The sequence below is a fragment of the Ochotona curzoniae genome, unplaced genomic scaffold (genome assembly GCF_017591425.1).
Source record: "Ochotona curzoniae isolate NIBS_2020 unplaced genomic scaffold, NIBS_Ocur_1.0 scaffold_2587, whole genome shotgun sequence".
In the NCBI taxonomy this organism is placed as follows: domain Eukaryota; kingdom Metazoa; phylum Chordata; class Mammalia; order Lagomorpha; family Ochotonidae; genus Ochotona; species Ochotona curzoniae.
The window spans coordinates 19,747,789-19,762,041 of record NW_024467096.1 but is presented as its reverse complement, the minus strand read 5'-3'; the positions used below and the strand labels follow the sequence as shown (position 1 = coordinate 19,762,041).

At 40.9% G+C, this 14,253-nt stretch overlaps 1 pseudogene; it reads left to right on the top strand.

The window, feature by feature from the left end:
* The first annotated feature begins 12,130 nt into the window (after positions 1-12,130).
* LOC121171116 lies at positions 12,131-13,300 on the top strand (annotated as a pseudogene).
* Positions 13,301-14,253: the final 953 nt, after the last annotated feature.

The window sequence follows — 14,253 nt, the reverse complement described above, 5'->3', positions numbered from 1 at the left end:
AATGGATCCTATTTTATCACCAAAATTAATCAGCAAGGGTTGTCAAGGGTTGGCTAACTGAGTCAATTCTATAAAATATGAGTATAAGCCATCAATGTTAGCCAAAATTTGGCCTCTAGAATGTGAATCAAGCTCCAGTGTCAACTATAACAAAGATGTTTTTACAATGACAATGGGTTATATTTGAGGAAAATGTCAGAATAAGAGTGCTGGATCAATGACATGGAATCCATCACAGTTTTCATTATTTAAAATTAAATAACTGCTGCCATCTTTTGTTGTCAATTATCTCGCCACAAAGATTCCCTCCTTTTCATAACAGACATTCTAAATGCATACAAATAATGAGATTGTCCTAAGAATTTTATGTCAATATACTATTGCTTTCATCCTGACAATTTTGTAAGGTACACATAATTATTAATTATTTTATAAATTAGAAAGTAAAGCAACCAGGAATTAAATTGTCCAAGTTGCCAAAACATATAATTAACAGAACCAGAATATAAATCTATTTTTTATTTGTATCCAGGACCCAAACTCTTATCTACTAAATTTTATCATTATCAGCTAAAACCCAGGATTATGCCACTTAAACTTCTTTGTTGAACTCTGTAACATTCATACAACATAACACTCACCTTGCAAGTGTTGAGATGCTATATGGCACTAGTTTAGGCCCTGGCTGCTCCACTTCCCTTCCAGCTCCCTGCTTATAACCTGGAAAAGCAATGGAAGATAGCCCAAACCCTTGGGACCCTGCACCTGTGTGGGAGACCTGGAAGAAGCTCCTAGCTTCTGGCTTCAGATAGGCTCAGCTCCGGTTATTGCAGTCAAAGGGAATGAATCAGCAGATGGAAGATCTTTCTCCTCTCCAGAAATCTGATCTTCCTTTTTAACAGAAATAATTTTTTTTTAATGTGCTGCATTTTATGACACAGGATTTTATCTATCTCAGTTAATGTTTTTGGAACACTTAAAGAAAATATGTATTCTGTTGTTGTACAGTGGAGTCTATGAGTGTTAGACCCTTGGTTAATGGTGATTCAGCTGCAGGCATAGGTGCATCTTGAAATGACTATAACCATTTTTTTTAAAGATTTATTTGTTTTACTTGGAAGTCAGAAAGAGAGAGGGGGACTTCCATCTGCTTGTTGATTCTCCAAAAGGCCAGAACTGATTCAGTCTCAAACTGGGAGTCAGGAGCTGTTACCAGGTTTCCCATGTGGGTGAAGAGGCCCAAGACCTTGGGCTCTCCTATGCTGCTTTTCCAAGCTATTAGCAAGGAGCTGGATCAGAAATAGAGCAAACAGGAGTCAAGTCAGTGCCCATGTGACACACTGGTGCCACAGGCAGATTAGCCTGATATGCCATCCTGTTGGTCCCAACTGCAACTATCTTGATTGTAATGATTCTAGACCTCATCTTCCCTTTATGAAGACAGACATTCCAAACTCGATAGGGCCAACAAAGTGCCTGAAACAAGTTGTCATTTGCAGACTGAATTGTGACATGCGAGTTCAGTTGCCATTTCCAACACCAGCATCTCAGATGAGCTCCAGTTCAAGTCCCAGTTGCTCCATTTCCAATCCAGCTCCTGCTAATGAAAATGGCAAAATATGGGCTAATGCTTGAAGCCCTGCCCCTTGGATGGAGTTCTAGCTTTGGCCTAGCCCAACTAGCCCTCCTCCTTTGAGAAGGGAGGAGAATCTCTCTTTATACTTCTCTCCCTTCTTCTTTTGCTCCTTCCCTTTCTTCTTCTCTCCTCTCTTAAAGCCTCCTTTTCTTTATGTATTCTTCCTTTCAAATAAATAAATATTTTAAAAAGATTATTCAAGCACAGGCACTCTTATTTGGCATATGAGATGCTACTATTTTTTGGGAAGGTCCAAGTACATTCTGCTTAGCCACAACCTATCTTCGTCTGAAAAAAACTTATGTTCCTGTCTTACTGTATGGGGATCCCCTTTTCTGTTGTGGCTGCCCAAGAGGAGCATTCTGTCAATGAGTGCCCCCAACAAGCTAAACTCCCTGCAGTCCTGGATCTGTGACTTTTTTCTCCAGTCCTTCCAATTTGGGGATGTTGGTTAGTTCTGTGGTCATGCCTGGCTCAACCTGTCACCAGCCCCAGCTCTGCTCAAATCAGTGCGTACTACAGACCCACAGTATTGAGCTCACATATCCCCTACATACTCTGTCTGCGGCCTGGTTCCTTCATGTGCTGGTTGGTGTCACAGCCCAGCCTTGCATGGTCCATACCTTGCTCAGACACTCACTGGCAGTACTATGGGCTAGCCCTGCCAGGCAGGCCCTCCAGTCATTGCTTTCTTGTGCTCTGGAGGGCAGAGGGTGATGCCACCCAGCCCATCCCATGTCTCCCATGTAGACAAATGCATTGGTCTAATCCAGACATGTCCTCTGGTTTCCTCTCTGTGAACCACACAGTCTAAGTTCCCTTGTTTACCTGTAGTGCCTTGTTTTAAGACTTTGTATTAATAAGAAAGTTGAAAGATGAGAGCGTTTACTACCCAAAGCAAAAAATAAAAATATTGTCTCTGCCATTTGAGAATATTTTAGGTAATACTAACCTAACTATAGAAACAGAAAGCAGATATTTGTTTGCTAGGCTTTAAGAGGTATGGAGAAATTTGGTAAGTGATGAAAAACTACTTGAATTTCTGCTTAACAGGATTTTTTCTAAGTGTTTTATATTTATTATCCAGAATAATCTGCCAATGTGCCATTACTTTCATTTTACGGATGGCAAAGCTGAGGCAAAAAGCAACATTGAGTCCCTTGCCCAAAGTCCAAAGCTAGTAAGTATGGTTACAGCTGGGAGTCAACTCCAGTTTCTTGCACATTAACCTTCCTGCTCCTAACCACTATCCTATAGTGACTATTTGCTTACTGGAAATGCTTCTTATATGTTTTGACAGTAAGATAATATTTACTGTATAAATACTCTGTGAAGGAAGGCAGATTAATTGAAAGTGCAACTTTTTTGATTTTAAAATTAAGGGTCTATATTCACATCTATAGTGTGAAACTTGAATATCATTTTTTTCTATTTCTTCCTTTTTTTTTAAAGAAAAAAATAATAAAACACGATGGGTACACTGGCAGCAAGGATTGCATTTCCAACATTCACAAAGGGCACTCTGACCTTGCCCTGAAACAGACTGGATGAAGCAGGCACCAAAGGTTGGAAAGAGCTACCTTATAAAAATCAGATGGAACAAGCCAGAGCTGTGGAAGATAGATGAGCAAATATTGAGGTCAAGAACCCCACAGGAGTCTTATTCCAAGTTCAATCCAACTCCTGGCAATCAAATTCTCTATTTCTTAAGACCGACAATGATCTCACACTTCATGAGACCAATTCATGAAGAGATAAGGTGTTATGAGCATCCAGCACACAGAGCCTTTATTATCTGATGGTTCAACTTTGATGAAAGAGAAGTTCTGAAGAATCAGAGCTACTTTTCCTTTGTTAGAAAAAAAATTAGAGTTCATTTCAGAAACTGTTACTTCCTCCATTAAGAGGACTGTGTTAAATTTGAGTTTAACAGAAATCATCAACAAAATTGTCACCTTTCCAAAATGTAGAACTAGAATCTACAGTTACTTTATTCCTATCTTGGTAACATATAGAACTTATTTTTGCCTCACACTTGAATCTACATCTCACACTATTCATTATTTGATTTGTCTCTATAAGTCTGGTTTGCTCAAACTCTTTATGACATAGAAAAGTTAAATACATTTTTGCCGTGAAATGTATGAGTATTTATCTTGAACGCATTAAATAGACTGTAAACAGTTCAAGTCAAATTTCAATTAAAAATTCACTTGCAAAAAAAAATATTTTTGAATTAAAGAATTACTGATACCAGTTAATGGTTCTATAGCAGTATACTAGAAAGCAACTTTACTTATAATACATAGAAGTTCATTTTTAGTTTACAATCTTAACAAAGTTGCATAAACACGTGCATTAAGTACAAAAGTACCAAAGTAAACTTATCTAGAGCCTCAAAGAGAGTATATGCATCCTCAATATAGACTCAAATTTTTTTAAGGATATATATACCACTGGCAGATGGTAACTAATACAGCCATTTATTACTTTATGTTATTTTCAAAAACTGTTATATTTACTGTCACATCAGTCTTCACACAAATTCTATAAAATAAGCAAGGAAGAAATATTTTTTTAAATCAATTAACATTTGTCTGGTTATCCAAACTAAGATAGACGTCTTACAAATAATGTGTGAAATAAATGAAGAGCGATTACTTCCACTACTTTAACTGAAGAATAACTTGACAAATAAAATGAATACTCCATTCCAAACCTTGTTTGAACTGATGGGTTCCTTGAACACATCAGTTGGTATGAGGGTTCAGGGCCCGCTCATGAAGGTGTATTGGAGCTGCCGCAGATACCTCACTGTCACAAAAGGCCAGACTTCTTTTGTAAAATCTTAATTTTGGTATGCGCAGCTGTCAGAGTCTGTTGAGGCTAAGAATGAATGGAGCACACCAACCTGGTGAATCACTAAAAGCTTCATCTTGCTTCTGACACTGCAGTGAGATGCTTACCATTCAACTATCCTTGATGGTCTTGGGAAAACTGGTATTTAGTGAATTCACCTGAAGATATTTGGTTAAAGCATCAACTTTATAATGAAGGGTCTAAAATTTGGATTTTAGATGTTATTTGCAACTAATGCCATACATACAGTTCTGTTAGATTCCTGGGACACAACGAAAGCCCTACCAACCGATTGGGTTAAATCACAGGCACTGATTTCATAGCTCAAAGGCCAGGAGTCAGAATTGAAGGTGAAAGCAAAATCAACTCATAGTATGAAGTATTAAGAACTAGAATTTCAATGTGTGTTTTTTGGGGAATGTGAATGTCACCCATATGTGTCACATTAAAAGTATTTTGGGATAAGGTTAGCATTTTAACCCATAAATCTTATGTAAAGCAAATTCCTCCATGATATGTGTGGGTCTGATCAAATCAACAGAAGGCTTAGTAGAATGAAAAAGCTGGCCTCCTCTAACAACGAGGACTTCTTCAGCAAATGCCCTCCAGTCCAGCTGTGTCTTTTGCCCTCCTGTCACGTCTGCCGGCCCATCCCACAGGTTGTTTTTAATAATAAGATTTTTAAAATTTTTATTACAAAGTCAGAGATACAGAGAGGAGGAGAGACAGAGAGGAAGATCTTCCATCCGATGATTCACTCTCCAAGTGAGCGCAACGGCTAGAGCTGAGCCCATCCAAAGCCAGGAGCCAGGAACTTCCTCCAGGTCTCCTATGCGAGTGCAGGATCCCAAGGCTTTGGGCTGTCCTCAACTGCTTTCCCAGGCCTCAAGCAGGGAGCTGGATGGGAAGTGGAGCTGCTGGAATTAGAACCAGTGCCATATGGGACACTGGTGCATTCAAGGCAAGGACTTTAGCTGCTAGGCTATCGCCCTGGGCCCCGATCCCACAGTTTTAAACTCTCTTACTTTAAAAGCTTGTTCTTTGTAGTAAATCATACATATGAGTGTGTGTGAATATTTGAACACACTCATGTATGCAAGTGTGCACACATATAATTTACATGCATAACATTGTTTATATATGTGTGTATGCATACACAATTATATATAATTCCTAATTGTTTGCTTTGTTTATTGTGAAGGGAGCAGCACATAAGTCAACACATCAGTTAGTTTCAAGGACATTCTGGCCAGATGGAAAAGAAACACACATCATGGGACTTTAAAAATTAGGTCCTGGGCCCGGTTCAGTGGCGCAAGTGGTTAAGGTCCTCGCCTTGCACGCCTGGGATCCCATATGGGCGCCGGTTCTAATCCTGGCAGCCCCACTTCCCTTCCAGCTCCCTGCCTGTGGCCTGGGAAAGCAGTCGAGGATGGCCCAGGGCTTTGGGACCCTGCACCTGTGTGGGAGACCTGGAAGAGGCTCCTGGCTTCTGACCGGCATAGCATCAGTGGCCGTTGTGCTCACTTGGGGAGTGAATCATTGGACGGAAGATCTTCCTCTCTGTCTCTCCTCTCTGTATATCCGCTTTTCCAATAAAAAAATAAATCTTTAAAAAAAAATTAGGTCCTAATGTCACAGCAAATACTCTGTAGATTATTATAAATTAACATAATTTTGAATTTCCTATAATTATCTTGTGAATAGTACCTCATATTTTAAACATGTATTTATTTATTTAATTTGAGAAGCAGAATTGCAGAAAGAACGGGAGACACAGAGACAGAGAGATTTGCCATCTTCTGGTTCACTCCCCAAATGGCTACAACAGCCAGAACTGAGCCAATACAAACCCAGGAGCCAGGAACTTCTTCAGGACCTCCCACCTGGGTGCAGAGGTCCAAGGCCTTGGGCCAGCCTTTACTACCTTCCCAGGTTATGTGCAGGGAGCTGGTTTGGAAAGCAAACCAGTGGGACTAAAACTGGCACCCATAATGACTTACTGATGCTGACAGGTAGAAGATTAGCCTGTGAGCCACCAAATCAGCCCTGTTGCATTATATTTAATGATGCTTCAAGCATCAAACTGATGTCTCTGAAATACTTTACAAATTTTGGAATTTATTTCTATTTTTGAGTGCTGAAATTTTCAAAACTAGAAATAGTCTTTCCAGTGCTTTAGTGACAAGCTTCTCTCCGCTGTCTTATATGGGTCTGACCTAAGTATTTGGAATCTAAAGCACAGTGGGTAGGCACCTAGGCTGAGGAACAGGTAAATGACACGATCTGATTTTTCTCAGAAAGATTCCTCTGATTGGTCTGTGTAGAATGGAACAGAGAAAGCAAAAAAAGCAAAATATTAATCTAGATTAAAGGATCGCAACTTTAACTGGGATGGAGAACGAAAGCGAACACTTGTTAATGGGTCAAACCCAGAACAGAACGTCTGTAACAACAGACATGAAAGAATAAACAGCCTCCCCTATAAAAGATAAATGAGATCTGTGATAAGATAATGTCCAACTATTTGGGGGGAAATCTAAAATCTTAGCAACACGGTCTGTTGGAAATGCTAAGGAACACTCAATGTTGACTGTCATATCAAAGGACACGGTGTCTTTCAAAGAGAATAAGCAACATTACTTTTGACAAGGATGTCTAAAATTCTATCCTAAAGTTACATTAGCAAATATACAAAACGAACATGGGTACAAAGCTATTCACCAAACACTTATAACGGCAATCAATGGAGCTGGTTTTCATCTAGGTACAAGAACAGATTTCTTATTTTTTGTGATTTTCCCAACTGGCAGCTAAACACAGGCATTGTTGGAAGTAAAAATATGGGCCTGGTGCAGTAGCCTAGCAGCTAAAATCCTTACCTTGTACATGCCAGGAACCCAATGAGGAGCCAGTTCTAATCCCTGCAGCCCCACTTCTCATTCAGCTTCCTGTTTGTGGCCTGGAGAATCAGTCGAGGATGGCCCAAAGCCTTGGGATCCTGCACCCGCGTGGGAGACCTAGAGGAAGTTCCTGGCTCCTGGCTTCGGATCAGCGCAGCACCAGCCGTTGCGGTCACTTGGGGAGTGAATCAACAGACAGAAGATCTTCCTCCCTGTCACCTCCTCTCTGTATATCTAACTTTCCAATGAAAAATAAAATAATATAAATCTTTTTAAAAAAGAAGTAAAAGTACTCATACCAGTTGTTGACCTTATTTCATGGCTTCTCAATTATGGAAGTGTATATAATAATGGAGTACTGGGGTCCACCATACCCAGAAGTGGGGGTATAATGCAACATTCATCCCTGCTTCCAGACGAAAAGTGGAATCCCAATGAAACTGTTGGACATGTGTAGACAATGGGATGCTGGACTGTCTGATATTGTCTGTACCAACAATGTCAGGGTACACTTAAACAAGAAACTGATGGAATTGTGATTCCTGATGAAGGACTACACCATCGTAGTAAAATGGAGAAAATCTGTCAGAGGGTGGGAGTTTGCGGGGCCGGGGGGAATCCCAGTTTATACAAAATTGTACCACATAGTTCAAAAATTCAAAGTAAAAATATATAATAAAAAATAAATACAAGTATATACAATTGGAATAAAACAAATTGTAATTTTAAAATGTAATAAGAATTCAGGCCTGGCGCAATAGCGTAATGGTTAAGGTCCTTGCCTTGAATGTCCCGGGATCCCATATGGGCGCCAGTTCTAATCCTGGCAGCTCCACTTCCCTTCCAGCTCCCTGCTTGTGGCCTGGGAAAGTAGTTGAGTACGGCCCAAAGCCTTGGGACCCTGCACCCTTGTGGGAGACCCGGAAAGAAGTTCCTGGCTCCTGGCTTCGGATGGGCGCAGCACCAGCCTTTGTGGCCACTTGGGGAATGAATCATCAGATGGAAGATCTTTCTGTCTTTCCTCTCTGTACATCTGCCTTTCCAATAAAATGAATAAAACTTTAAAAAAATTAAATAAATAAAGTCTAATAAGAATTCCAAATGCTACTTCCCAGTTAGTGCACTGTATCATTATCTGTGATCCTGATGTTATTTTCATGTATAGTATCTTACTATTGGAAATGCTGTGTGATGGTGTGCTATGAACATCAGTCTCCAACTTAGCATTCTGTGATATTATCCTAGGAGGTGAAATACATCATGGGGAGGTAGTTACACCCCAGAAACTGGCAAACACTGTAAGTCAGAGTTACTTTTTCTCCTGTCAAGAGTTGCTTGTTAAATATTCGTCAGTATACAACTGGACACAATACAAGCACTCATCAGAGGAGATTCTGATTAAAGAAATCATGGTACTTTAAAGGTCAAAGTTGAGCTGGTCTAAAGGTAGGAGCCAAGAGCTTCCTCTTGGTCTCACAAGTAGATGCAGGCCCCAAGGACTTGGGCCTTCCTCCATTGCTTCCTCAGTCTGTTAGCAGAGAGCTGGATCAGAAACGGAGTGGCCAGGCCATGAACTGGCACCCATATGGGATAATGGTTCCACGAAGTGGAAGATTAGCTAGTTGAGCTGCTTCCCCAGCCTTGCCATTTATTTTTTAAAGAAGGCAAGATACAGAAACATGTATATATTTTCTCACCTTTTCAACAGAAGGCTAACATGAAAACATTTCTACATGATGACATTTAGAGAGAGGAAAAAAGCAATTAGGGAAGAGAAAGAAATAAAGGCATTGAAATTGGAAAATTATCCATGCTTGCAGATGAAATGATGTTACATGTTGAAAAAGTGGAAAAACAGGATCACCCCACCAAAAAGCTGTTAGAATTGATAAGCCAATTCAGTAAACGTGCAGGTTACAAAGTAAACATACAAAAAACCATCACTTTTTTGTTTGCTGATGATGAACTCACAGAACAAAATTCCATCCACCATTCACAATAGCCACACACACAAAAAACTGAATGTTTCAAAATAAATTTAACCAAAGAAGTGAAAGATCACTGCAATGAAAATTATCAAGAACACAAAGAAATAATCAAGAATGCAAAAATTAAAAGACATCCCTTTCTCATAGATTAGATCAGTATTATTACAATATCTGTGCTACCTGACGCAACCTACAGGTGCAATATAATACCGATCAAAACACCAATGACAATACTTATAGCACTAGAAATATAAATGCTAAAATTCATATGGAATCACAAAAGATGGAGAATAACCAATGCAACCTTGAGTCAAAAAGCCAAGATAAAAGCATTTCATTACCTGACTTTGTTGCTTGTTACAAAGCTATAGCAATTAAAACAGCATAATATTGACATATAAACTGATACATAGATCAAGAGAATATAGAACCCAGAAATTAGTCCACATACATTACGCCAACAGAGTTTTAAAAACATGCTTAGGGGCCCGGCGCGGTGGCGCAAGTGGTTAAGGTCCTCGCCTTGCACGCCTGGGATCCCATATGGGCGCCGGTTCTAATCCTGGCAGTCCCGCTTCCCTTCCAGCTCCCTGCCTGTGGCCCGGGAAAGCAGTCGAGGACGGCCCAAGGCTTTGGGACCCTGCACCTGCGTGGGAGACCCGGAAGAGGCTCCTGGCTTTGGATCGGCATAGTATCGGCCTCTCCTCTCTGTATATCCGCCTTTCCAATAAAAAAATAATAATAATAAAAATAAATCTTTTAAAAAAAAAAACATGCTTAGACCATGGTTAAACTGGATATACCTACAGAAGAATGAGATTATATTAATATCTCTCCCCATATACAAAAATCAACTCAAGACTGATCCAATCCTTAAATTTAAGACCTGTGACTATGAACTTGCTGAAAGAAAACAAAGGAGAAACACCCGAGACATTAGTGCTGGGGATGACCTCTCGGGCAAGACCCTCAAAACACTGGCAACTGAAGCACAAACCAAATGGATGGGATTGTATCAAACTCAGAAACACTTGCACAACAAAAGAAGCAGTCACTAGGATGAAGAGATAAATGCTAAAAAAAATAGTTATAAACCACTTATCTGACAAAGATTTAATAATCCAAATATATCAACAACTTAAAACCTCAACAACAGGACCCAATGCGGTAGCATAGAGCTCAAACCCTCACCTTGAATGTGTCAGGATCCCATATGGTCAGCAGTTCATGTCCCGGCGGCCCCACTTCCCATCCAGTTCCCTGCTTATGGCCTGGGAAAGCAGTCGAGGATGGCCCAGACCCTTAGGAATCTGCACCCAGGTGTGTGGGGAGCAGTGCGCTGGGAGCCGACCCCACGTGTGTGAGGGGCCACTGCAAGATGGTGGCTGGCCCAGGGCCAGGAGGCGGGATTTGTGCCGCCAGCAGGTAAACAGGAAGTCACAGGGATAGGCTAGTGATTATGTCATTGCTACTGGCCTATCAGGTAGCGCTCAGTGGAAACACAGGGAGAAATGATTGGTGGAGAACTGTATATAAGCAGCCCGCTTTCGGCAATAAACCTTTTCGTTCGCCTGCCCCTTTTCGTTTGTTTCTTCTTTCCTGTTTGCCTGTTCGTTTGTGTGTGTGTCCGTGTGTTCGTTCAGTGTGCGTGTGCCGGTTGCAGTGTCGGTTCCAGGCCCTCGAGATTCCTCATCATTTTAGTGTCGCCACTAAAATGGGTGTCGACAAAGGTGGAAGTCCTGGAAGAAGTTCCTGGCTCCTTGCTTCAGACCAGCTCAACTCTGACTCTGCGGCCACTTGAGGAGTGAAACGGCAGGTGGAAGTTCTTCCTCTCTGTAAATCTGCCTTTCTAATAAAAATAAATTAAATCTTTAAGAAAAATCAGCAACAGCAAAAATAAAACCCATATCATCTGAGAAATGGCTAAGGGAGTTCAACAGATTATTATCAAAAGAAATACAAATGGCCAATAAATATGTGAAAAAATGCTCAACATCATTAGCCATTAGGGTAATGCAAATCAAAATCACAACAAACTATCACCTCACTTATAGCTAGCATCAGAACAATGCAAATCCAAATACAAACAGTAACAAGTGCTGCAACAAAGAACAAAAAGGGAAACACTTGCACACTGTTTGTGGGAATGTGAATTAGTACAGCCACTGTAGAGAACTGCCTGCAGAGTTCTTAAAAACACTGCAAACAAACTTGCCAAATGAACCCACAATCCCATTACTGGGTATAAATAGCCAAAAGCTTCAATACAATGTATTGAAGAGATACCTACACTGCCATATATAGCAATATTGTTCACAATAGGCAAAATTTAAAGTCAACCAGCATCCACCATCAGATGAATAGGTGGCATATGTTACAGTGGAATATTATACAGCTCCAAAAGAGAGTAAGTCTACCATTTGCAGCAAAATGGACTCAATTAAAAGACATCACATGAGTGAAACAAGTCAAAGCAAGAAAGGCAAATACTGCATGGTCTCCCTTATTAGGGAATTTAAAGTTGAAAAAGGAAGGAAGGAAGGAAGGGAGGGAGTGAGGGAGGGAGAGAGGGAGGAAAGAGGAGGGAAAGAGGGAGGGAGGGAGGAAGGGTGGGTGTATATGTTAACAGTATTGCAGCAAGTACAGTTTTGTAAAATTGTGTCTTACACCTTCTTTGAACCAATGAGTAAGAACATTAGACTGGAATTCTCCTGGCCTGTGGCCTCCTGAGACTATGCAGCACCATGGACCAGGTCGCAGAGTCCCAGGGCAGCCCCCTTATGGACACTGTGGCTGGAAATGCAGAAAAGGCCATGCTGGCCATCAGGTTCCTCCAAGCTCAGCTGGAAGTGGGAAAAGTGAAGGAACGAGGGCCCTTTCTTGCTTTGGAATGTATGGAGCTGCCCAAAGCTGCAAAGTGGAGATGACAGATCATTGGAAAGATCTCTCCAAAAAACCCAATGGCACAGATTCAGAACGCCTGTTCATATAAATTCTGAACTCCAGACTTAAGTGATGAAGCTAACGAGCTGCTAAGAGACAAAGGACACAGGGAGGTGTAAAGGAGCTAAACTCTCCTGACTATGGAAATGTTGAGGTAAAATCATGCATCCTGAAGGAAGAAAAGTCACCAAAACCCAGGCTACAACTTCTGTTGGAAAAAGGAGTTCATTGGAACAGCAACTAAATTACCTTGTCTGTTTATTAGAGATCATTTGAACAAGAACCTCTCCCTCCTCCCGGGAAGACAGGCACTGAGCTCATGAAGACAACTGATTTTGAGGATTTTGGTTACCTGGATGTAGACAATAAAGTAACAGTGCCTGTGAAACAGAAATACGAAAAGAAATTCAGAGCTGAGCTAGTGAACAAGTGGAAAGCAGAGAGGGAGGTCTGGCTGGCAAAAAGAGGAGGAAGAACAGGAAGATACCAACATCTGTGCTGTCTCCAAGGAAGAGTCTGATGAGAAAGGCATCCAGAAGAAACCCCACATCCCAGAGGGAGGGAGAGCAAGTGCCTCCAGAAGTACGCAGGTGCAGAACGAAGAAGCCAAAAGCTCATCATGGCTTATCAGGGCAAGCAGCACCCTATTTGGAAGTGGAAGATCTGCTGGGATTTTTGGCATCATCTCCCCAGGACTGCTGCCACATCAGGTTGCAGGGAGGCCAGCCAGCGCATCCACACCTCCTGCTTCTTTTTCCATACGCCTTCCTCTCTTGCCTTTTCTTCCCAAGCGTGGCTCTGTGAGGCAGGCCTTTGTCCACTGCCTCCTTGGTGGCTGTCTAGGAACCAAAAACTTCAGTCCCTTGTACAAACAGCTGCTACTGGATGCACCCATCATTTGTATCTTTGAGTGTGTCAAACAGGTTATGTTTGTATATGGAAGACAGCATCAGTTTGTGGCCAATATGTAAAATGTGATTTTCCTAAACTTCTCTTGGAGAAGGAGTTGCTAGCAGCCCTGAAGCTGCATCCCCTAGGCGGACAGTCACCCTTTGTCCAGGCGCTGCTCCTGCTTCTCCATGAGCCCTGCTCTGCCTGCTTCCCCTGTCCTACCTGGAGGTGGCAGCGAAGGGCAACAATCTGAATTTGCTACTTTTTATAACTTGTTCTGCAGAGAGCTAGTTTTTAAACATATATGTAAGAAAGGGGGGAATAATTTTAGACTACTATAGATTTAACGATCTGTGGTTATTTTAAAATTTTCTGTGAAGTGGTCATTTTTTCATTCACTTATTATTTATAATTGTTGTCTATGTTCCAACTAAACTAGGATATTTTTGCTTTTTAAAAACAAAACTGAAAGAACAAACTGTAGGAAAGATGAGGACCAAAATAGACTTCTTTTAATATACTTTATATGATAAATGTCTTTGAAACCATGTAATTATTTTGCATAAATAAAACTAAATTACTTTAAATATGTAGCTTATTTATTTGAAAGGCAGAGTGAGTAAGAGAGAGAAAGAGATCTTCCATCTGCTACTTCACTCTCCAAATGGCTGCCACGGTCAAGGCTGGGTCAGATCCTTGAACTCTACCCATGTCTCCCACATGGGTGCAGTGACTCCCATGCACCCTTCAGGCCATCTTCAGCTGCTTTCCCAGACACATTAGCAAGGAAGTAGATTGGAAGTGGGGAAGTCTGGACTCAAACAGGTGCCCATATGGGATTCAGGTGTTCCAAGCTTCAGCTTAACTTACTGTATCACAATGATCACCCCTAAAATTGAATTTTTAAAATCCCTTAAAACAAAACAAAACCAGTTATTTAAAATGAACTGAAAACAAGAATTTTATTTATCTAAAAAGATATCCTGAAGACCAAAAGAAATAAACAAAATGTAAAAAAAAAAAACTGGAGCAA